At 49.6% G+C, this 8,858-nt stretch overlaps 1 protein-coding gene across 1 annotated transcript in view; it reads left to right on the top strand.

The window, feature by feature from the left end:
* Nucleotides 1-1,349: 1,349 nt before the first annotated feature.
* SHANK2 (SH3 and multiple ankyrin repeat domains 2) overlaps nucleotides 1,350-8,858 on the top strand; it is a 667,466-nt gene continuing 659,957 nt past the window's right edge. The window contains exon 1 of the mRNA XM_017887194.1: nucleotides 1,350-1,446. The gene's annotated coding sequence lies outside the window, so the exon portion shown is untranslated. The remainder of the gene's footprint in view (nucleotides 1,447-8,858) is intronic.

The following is an 8,858-nucleotide window of genomic DNA, read 5'->3' as shown; positions in this document are numbered from 1 at the left end:
TTTTTTTTTTTTTTTTTTTTGTAAGATGGATTTTGACTCTTGTTGCCCGTGGTCTGGAGTGCAGTGGCATGATCTTGGCTCACTGCAACCTCTGCCTCCTGGGTCCAGGTGATTCTCATGCCTCAGCCTCCTGAGTAGCTGGGATTACAGGTGCCCACTACCACACCCAGCTAATTTTTGTATTTTTAGTAGAGATGGGGTTTAGGCATGTTGGCCAGGCTGGTCTCGAACTTCTGACCTTGAGTGATCCACACACCTCGGCGTCCCAAAGTGCTGGGATTATAGGCATGAGTCACCGCGCCCAGCCAGTTCTATCATTTTCACTTGATTCTTTTTTATATCTTTGGTGAGATGTTCTGCTTCTTTGGTGAGGCTTTCTGTTATTTCTTCTGTTTCTAGCATGTTCATAATTGTTCGTGGAAGCATTTATCATGGTTGCTTTCAACTCTTTGCCAGATCATTCTGACATCTCTGTCACCTCTATGTTGGCATCAATTGATTTCATTTTTTCAGTTTGAAATCTTCCTCAACCTTGGTTTGATGGGTGATTTTCTATTGAAACTTGGACATTTTTGTATTATGTTATGAGACTTCGAGTCTTACTTAAACCTTTTTTCGTCACTAACTTTTCCTGATGCCACTTCCACCAGGGAAGGTGGAAAGGGGTGTCACCTCATTACTGACAGATGCTATGGAAATCCAGCCTCCTCATGCTGCCTGTACTAATGCCAGAGTGAAAGGAGGATTTGTTACTGCCTGGTGGGGATGAATGTGCCAGCTCCTTCCTTTGGGCTATTTGACGCCATCCTGGCAGGGATTTGGTGCCTCGTTATAGCCACACAGGGTAGAAATCTAGACTCCCTTCTTGGCCTTTGCTGCTGTGGGTGGGGCTGAGGTCACAGATTTTTCTGCAGTGTCTGGCTGGAATAGACCTGTTGTCTAAATGTATTGCCCTGTTAGCTGCCACTTTCCCAGTCTTTCGACTAAAGAGAACACGCTTTTGTTGTGGTATTGTTCCTGCTCCTGTTGACTTTTCTGGGTTGCTGGCTTATTCAGCACCATGTCTGGGATGTATGAGGCAAGAAGAAAACCCAGAGAGCTCACGCCATGTCCCTGGCCTTCTCTCCACCTTGAGGAGCGTTATGTTTGTTTTATATACACCATCCTGAGTGTTAGTTGTGCTTTGTGTGAGGAATAGGGAAAAATGTGTCTACTCCATCTGCCCGGAAGCAGAAGTTTGATCCCTGGTTTTTAGCTCAGAAATATCAGAATCTACATGAGGTTTTCACACGTGCCTCTCCACAGTCTCTGTCTGACCATGCCCTGGTCTCTTTGTCTCTCCACAGGTCTGGAAATCTCTCCAGGCACCCTGCTTCGGCCCCCTAGAACACAGACAGTTCCTGCTCTAAGAGGCCATCTGTGGGGCTCAGTCTGCCAACACCTCTGGTGAGTTATAACATTTTCCCCTGTGCTTGTTAACCTGCAAGCCAGTGGCCACTGTCTGGTTTGGTCCACCTCCCCACCTTTGCACCGTGGCCAGGGGACTTTCAGTTTCTTGTTGTCAGGCCCTGTGTGCCCTGTGCTTGTGTTTGGGTGGGAAGAGGGTGGATGACATTGTCCTTGGTGGCCCTCTTGTGTGACCTTGTGGGGTATGAAAGGGACTATGCCTCTGGCTTCTGGACTGTGCTCTGAGCTGTCCTCACCAGTGTGCCCATGCCAGACCCAGTCAAGGTGGCTGCAGACAGATGAGTGGTGCAGGCGCTTCCAGCTCCTCTCCATCATTTTCACATGAACGGGGGTGTGCCTGGTGGTGCCCACATGCAGGGAAGGGTGCACCGAAGCCCAGGCCTGTGTGCTCTGCAGAGGCCCGAGCGTGGGCTGGTGCTCAGGGGCCCTTTTCTTGAGTAGCCTCCTCTGTGCCTTGCTGGTATCACCTCACCTGTAATGTACTTAAAGGTCCCGTCTGCTGAATATCTTATCAACGTTGACCCTGACTACCACCAACTCCATGTAGAAAGTGACATTACCACCATTTTCAGTGAGGACACAGGCTCTCAGCAGTTAGATACTTGGTCATGGTCACGTGGGTATTGAGTGGCTGAATCCAGCTTGGCTGACCGCACACTGGGCTCCTGCTGGTACAGGACCCTGCCTCCTGGCATGGCCTTGTATATCAGGGGCCATAAAGACAAATCTGTATGGTCCAGAGCCCCATGGGCAATTTCTCAGTCCTCCTGAGCTGTCCTCACCAGCGTGCCCATGCCAGACCCAGTCGGTGTGGCTGCAGACAGATGAGTGGTACAGGCGCTTCCAGCTCCTCTCCGTCATTTTCACGTGGACGGGGGGTGTGCCTGGTGGTACCCACGTGCAGGGAAGGGCCTCTGAGCTGCATGGGCCTGCCCAAGAAGCTGTGTCAGATATGCTTTCCTAATTGTGTGCACCATGAGATCTTAATACCGTGGAAGTGCCATACATCATCCCTCAGCACCCAAAGGGGATTGGTTCCTGGACCTCCCGTGAATACCGAAGTCCATGGATGCTCAAGTCCCTGATTTCATATGGTGCAGTATTTGCATATAACCGAAGTACTTTCTCTCATATACTTTAAAACATCTCCAGATCATGTATGATACCTCAACGATGTAAATGATATGTAAATGGTTGCTATACTGTGTTGTTTAGGGAACAATGACGAGAAAAAAAGTCTGTACGTGTTCGGTACAGATGCAGCTAAAAAGTATTTCCAATGTGTGCATGGTTGGTTGAGTGCAGCGAAACAGAAGCCGTGCACATGGAAGGCTGTTTAGGTGCCGATTGTGTATCTCTGCTTCACCCTCCACCACCCCACGAGAATGCACACGCTGGGGTCCTAAACACAGCAGGCAGGAGCGGAATGTCGGGGTCACAGCCCCATGCAGGACTACCCTGGTCCTGGTCACCATCGCAGTTGGGCGGCCTCACCTGCCTGGTTTTCCTGTCTCCAGCTCCACAGCTCACCAATCCCGTCTGAAATCCAGTCGGACTCTCTCCCTCCCCGTGTTCAGGCCCTTCTCTGCACCCGCGCATCCCTCCAAGTCTCTGAGTGCCCTCTCAGCCTCTGCTGTCATTCTGCTCCCAGCTGTGGACAAGTGTCCTCCTGGGTGGAGGGATGGCGACACCACTCCGTGGAGGGTGCTTCTGCCTTCCCTGGCTGTCTTGGCCGAGGGCTGGGTCTGCATCCTCCACAGTCCCCCTTGTCTCTGGCCGATGCTGCATACGTGTCCCTTGTGCAGAAGCACTGGCCTGGTACACGGTTCCTGATCGAAAGCTGTCACAAGGATGCATATGAGAACGTGTGACCCTGCTGGAAAAGGTGGTCCACCCCTTTATCCTAGAGCAGGAGCAGAGAGGGAAGGACATTAGTGCCTGTCCACCTGGGAAGGAGCACGTGTCCCTGCAGGCCCAGGTTTGAGCCATTAAGATGTTGTCAGCAGTCAGCTGCCTTTGGCTTCCTCGGAGCTTGGAGGGACTTGCCATTTATTCATTCTCTCTCCCGGGGCTGGGGCAGAGCTAAAACCCGTGGTGTGCATGCACTTCTGCCTTTAGAAGGTGCCTGTATCCGGCCAGCTGGGCCTCGGTTCGCAGCTGGGACCTGTCTCCCTGCAACTCCCTTCTTAGCTCCTCCGGGAGCTTCGTGAGAAGGGAACACTTGGGCGGTTGGATTGAGCTTTTGCTTCCCACTGGGAGCCTGTCCGTTGGCTCTCAAGTGTTGGGGAGCGCTTGCTTCCGGAGCAGCAGCCCTGCAACCCTGGCGGCTGTGATTAAAGGGAAGGAGAGAATGAAAAGCCAGTCTGGGCAACTCATGAAGGCCAGGAGTGAATTTGTTTTAGTTCTGTTTTTCTGGCCAGGGTACTTTCAGCCACACAGTTGGTGACCTTGGGATAGGGGAGCCGTGCTGCTTTCTGGGAAGATCAGTCCCCTCGGCTGGAGGCAGGGTGGTAGGGTGGGGTGGGGTAGGTGAGGTTTTCCTTTTGGGGATGTCAGTGCTCTGGGAGGCCCAGGTGGTCCTGGTCCTGGTGCAGGGAAGGGTGAGGCAGAATCACTGACCCGGCCACGCTCACCTGGGCGCTTCTCTCTCCAGCGGCTTCTCCTGCTTCCTCAGGTGTCCCAGTTCCACCCTAACAGGAGCCACCAAGGGACCCTGCTCCTCAGTGGCTCTCCCGATGTCCTCAGACCCCCATTCATCACGAACATTGTTGTGTGGCCACCTCACGCCCCCATGCCATGGCTGCAGCATCATTTTACAGTGGAGACTCCCAGTGCCTAAGCACCTGTGTACATCCTGGGTTTCTAGCCTTGTCTACTGATCACCTCCCCTTGCTGCTCAGAAAAAAACAAACAAAGGGAAAATTACCCTGGAGGGGTAATTAGTGGCAGAAGGGTTCCACTTAGCAGTAATGGAATTAACTGACAATGTTGCAATTCTCATTGACTGTTGAAGAGGCTAGATTAGATGAATTTGAAGATTTGGCTTTTCCTGAGGTGTTCTTTGCTATTGTCTCAAATTATATTTTCCACTTGTTGGTGTAATCAGACACCTAATGATTAATGACGTGACCCGAGAGGATATGCTCCAGGGGACCCTCCTGGATGGGGAAACAGGGTATCAAGCGGCATTTGCCAGGGCAGGATTGGGGCGAGGACCCTGTCCTCTGCAACTGTGCTCTGGCCACCGTCTCCTGCTGGGCACCCACTGCCTTGTGCCCAACCAGAAACTGGCAGACTGTGGTGCAAGGGTCCATTCCTGCTCATTGCTTGTTTTTGTAAGTGAAATTTTGTTTTTATTTTAAAAGTCTTAGCAAGATACACATAATACAGAATTTACCATCTTCATCTTTTTATTTATTTATTTATTTTTTTGAGACAGAGTCTTGCTCTGTTGCCCAGGCTGGAGTGTAGTGGAGCGATCTCGGTTCACTGCAGCCTCCGCTTCCCTGTCTCAAGCATTTCTCCTGCCTCAGCCTCCCAAGTAGCTGGGATTATAGGCACCCGCCACCACGCCTGGTTAATATTTGTATTTTTAGTAGAGACGGGGTTTCACCATGTTGGCCAGGCTGGTCTTGAACTTCTGACCTCAAGGGATCCACCTGCCCAGGCCTTCCAAAGTGCTGGGATTATAGGCATGAGCCACGGTGCCTGGCCCATCTTCACCATTTTTAAAGTGTGCTGTTCAGTGGCATTAAGCACATTTATGTGGCTGTGCAACCACCAACCGTCTCCAGAACTTTTTTGTCTTCCCAAACTGAAACTGTGTCCCCATTGAACCCTCCCTCCCCATTCCTCTTCCCCAGCCCCTGGCAACCCCCATTCAACTTTCTGTCTCCACGGATTTGCCCACTCGAGGAACCTCATGGGAGCGGGATCACGTGAGACTGGTCCTTTTGTGCCTGACTTCTTTCACTTAGTGTAATGTCCTCCAGCGCCATCCATGTTGTAGCACGTACTGGAACTTCATTTCTTTTTAAGCCTAAGCAATACTCCTTCTGGGAATGGACCACCCCTTGTTTACGCGTTCAGCCGGTGGTGGACACTGGGTGGCTTCCACCTTTTGGCTGTTGTGAATAGTGCTCTGTGAACGTAGGTGTGCGGATATATCTCCTCGAAATATCCCCCCATTCTTTCTGGCATATACCTACCCCCAGAAGTGGAATGGCTGCTGCTTATAGTTTTTTTATGTTTAATTTTTGAAGAAACTGCCCTACTGTTTTCCACAGCGGATCCACTATTTTACATTCCCACCAGCAAGGCTCAGGGGTTCCCATTTCCCTACGTCCTTGCCAACCCTTGTATTGTGTTTTTTTGTTTCTGTTTGGAGACAGGGTCTCACTCTGTCACCCAGGCTGGATTGCAGTGGCACAGTAAGGCCCACTGCAGCCTCGGCCTCCCAGGCCCAAGCAATCCTTCTTTCTGTCTCGGCCTCCTGAGTAGTTGGGACCACAGGCATGCGCCATCGTGCCTGGCTAATTTTTTAATTTTTTTTCTAGAGTTTGGGGGGGTCTTACTATGTTGTCCAGGCTGGTCTTGAACTCCTGAGCTCAAGCAATTCACCCACCTCAGTTTCCCCAAGTGCTGGAATTACAGGTGTGAGCCACCACACCTGGCCTGTTTTTGTTTTTGTAAATTTTTAATTTAATTATTTTTTTGAGATGAAGTCTCGCTCTGTTGCCCAGGCTAGAGTGCAGTGGTGTGATCTCAGCTCACTGCAACCTCTCCCTCCCGGGTTGGAGTGATTGTCCTGCCTCAGCCTACCAAATAGCTGAGATTACAGGCACCCACCACCATGCCTGGATAATTATTTTATTTTATTTGTTTAGTAGAGACAGAATTTCACCATGTTGCCCAGGCTGATCTCGAACTCCTGACCTCAGCTGATCTGTCCACCTCAGCCTCCCAAAGTGCTAGGATTACAGGTGTGAGCCACCACGCCTGGCCTGTTTTTTTTTTTTTTTTTTTTTTTTTTTTTTTTTTTTAAACAGCCATTCTAGGGGGTGTTAATATGATATCTCATTGTGGTTTTGGTTTGCATTTTCTTATCGATTAGTGATGTGGAGCATCTTTTTATGAGCTTATTGGTTATTTGAATATCTTCAGAAAAATGTCTATTCAAGTTATTTGCCCATTTTTGAATTGTTGGATTGTATGAGTTCTTTATATATGCAAGGTGCTAATCCCTGGTCAGATGTAATTTGTGATATTTCTTGACAGTCTGGGTTCTCTTTTGTGAATAAAGTTTTACTGGCACCCAGCCTTGCTCATCACTTTCCACGTTGTGTGTGGCAGAGTTGAGTCATTGTGACAGACTGCATGCTCTGCAGAGTTGAGAGTAGTTACCAGCTGGACTTTTGCAGAAAATTTTGTGGGCCCTTATTCTAAATGATCTCAGCACATTGCACCACCTAGAACCAAGCCACTTTTCTCTGATGTGATTCTGAGAAATGCTCACTTCTCATCTGGCTTCTCTAAATCCTGGCATGTGGGGCACCTCACGTGATGGTGTGTCCTCGTGGTCTGAAGCTTGCCCACAGAGCCTTGGGTAAGCTCCGTTACTCTCCTCTGCAATGTGTGTATAGGATGCTGACCATCTATGGGGTGCACAGATGCCACCCTCTCTGGGTGTCCTACAGAGAAGGCTGCTTGGGGCTCCTGCCTACTGAGGGCTGCAGAAGAGGGAGGCATTCAGGCACAGTCGCCTGAATTCTTCCAGCTGTACTGGAAGAATAAGGCTGGGTTGGGTGACAGGACAGCAAGTTTTGGGCTTCCTTCCCAGTTAGTTATGCCCAGTGCTCTGTTTATGTTGCCGTTGCAACTTTTGTCTGCTTCGGGGTCATTGGACTTTCACATGAGTCTTTCCCATCAAGAGACTTTGGAGTTGATGGAGATTGGGTGTGTAGCTGCTCTGTGCTGATGGGGACAGCTGACTGGTGAGAAGGTAGCGATGAAGGTTCCAGACCCTGCCCTCACTCTGCTCATCCCTGGGCACCACAGATTCAATTTAAAAATAAAACCGGCCAGGCGCGGTGGCTCATGCCTGTAATCCCAGCACTTTGGGAGGCCGAGGCGGGTGGATCACGAGGTCAGGAGATCGAGACCATTCTGGCTAACACGGTGAAACCCCGTTTTACTAAAATACAAAAAATTAGCCGGGCATGGTGGCGGGCGCCTGTAGTCCCAGCTACTCCGGAGGCTGAGGCAGGAGAATGGCATGAACCCAGGAGGCGGAGCTTGCAGTGAGCGGAGATCATGCCACTGCGCTCCAACCTGGGCGGCAGAGCAAGACTCCGTCTCAAAAAAACAAACAAGAAAACACCTCTTGACTCTTTTGCAATAATACTTAACTTAAAACACACATTGTCAGCTATACAAACATATTTTGTTTCTGTATATCCTTATTCCGTGTTTTTTTTTCTATTCAAAGAATTTTTTACTTTTTAAATTTTTTTGTTTAAGACACAAATCCACACATTAGCCTTGGCCTTATGCAGGGTCAGGATCATCAATGTCATTGTCTTTCACCTCCGCATCTTGTCCCATTGGAAGGAGTTCAGGGGCAGTAACGTGCGTGGAGCCGGCGTCTCCTGTGATAACAGCGTCTTCCTCTGAAACATCTCCTGGAAGACCTGCCTGAGGCTGTTTTACAGCTTACTTTTTTTTTTTTTTTTTTTGAGACGGACTCTTTTGTATTTTAGTAGAGGTGGGGTTTCTCCATGTTGGCCAGGCTGGTCTCAAACTCCTCACCTCAAGTGATCCGCCTGCCTCAGCCTCCCAAAGTGTGGGATTACAGGCATGAGCCACTGCGCCTAGCCCCTAGTTTACTCTCTTTTATTTTATTTGGAGACTGAGTTTTGCTCTTGTCACCCAGGCTGGAGTGCAATGGCGCGATCTTGGCTCACTGCAACTTCTGCCCCCCAGGTTCAAGCAATTCTTCTGCCTCAGCCTCCCAAACAGCTGGGACTTACAGGCATGCACCACCACGCCTGGCTAATTTTGTATTTTTAGTAGAGATGGGGTTTCACCATGTTGGCCAGACTGCTCTCAAACTCCTGACCTCAGGTGATGCTCCCACCTCAGCCTCCCAAAGTGCTGAGATTGCAGACATGAGTCACTGCACCCAGCCTCTTTATTTTTTAATAAGTAGAAGGCATATACCCAAAAAAATATAGTAAATGCATAAACCAGTAACATAGTTTTTTCTTGTCATTGTTGGGTACTATGTACCTACAAAATTGTATGTGCTTGACTTTAATTAGATTGGCAGCGCAGGTGGTCTGTTTAGGCCAGCATCATCCCAGACGTGTGAGGAATGCATTGAACTATGATGT

This window comes from Rhinopithecus bieti, unplaced genomic scaffold (assembly GCF_001698545.2).
Source record: "Rhinopithecus bieti isolate Rb0 unplaced genomic scaffold, ASM169854v2 scaffold_1014, whole genome shotgun sequence".
NCBI classification, from domain to species: domain Eukaryota; kingdom Metazoa; phylum Chordata; class Mammalia; order Primates; family Cercopithecidae; genus Rhinopithecus; species Rhinopithecus bieti.
The sequence above is the reverse complement of the archived record's forward strand: the minus strand, read 5'-3'. Positions and strand labels throughout refer to the sequence as shown.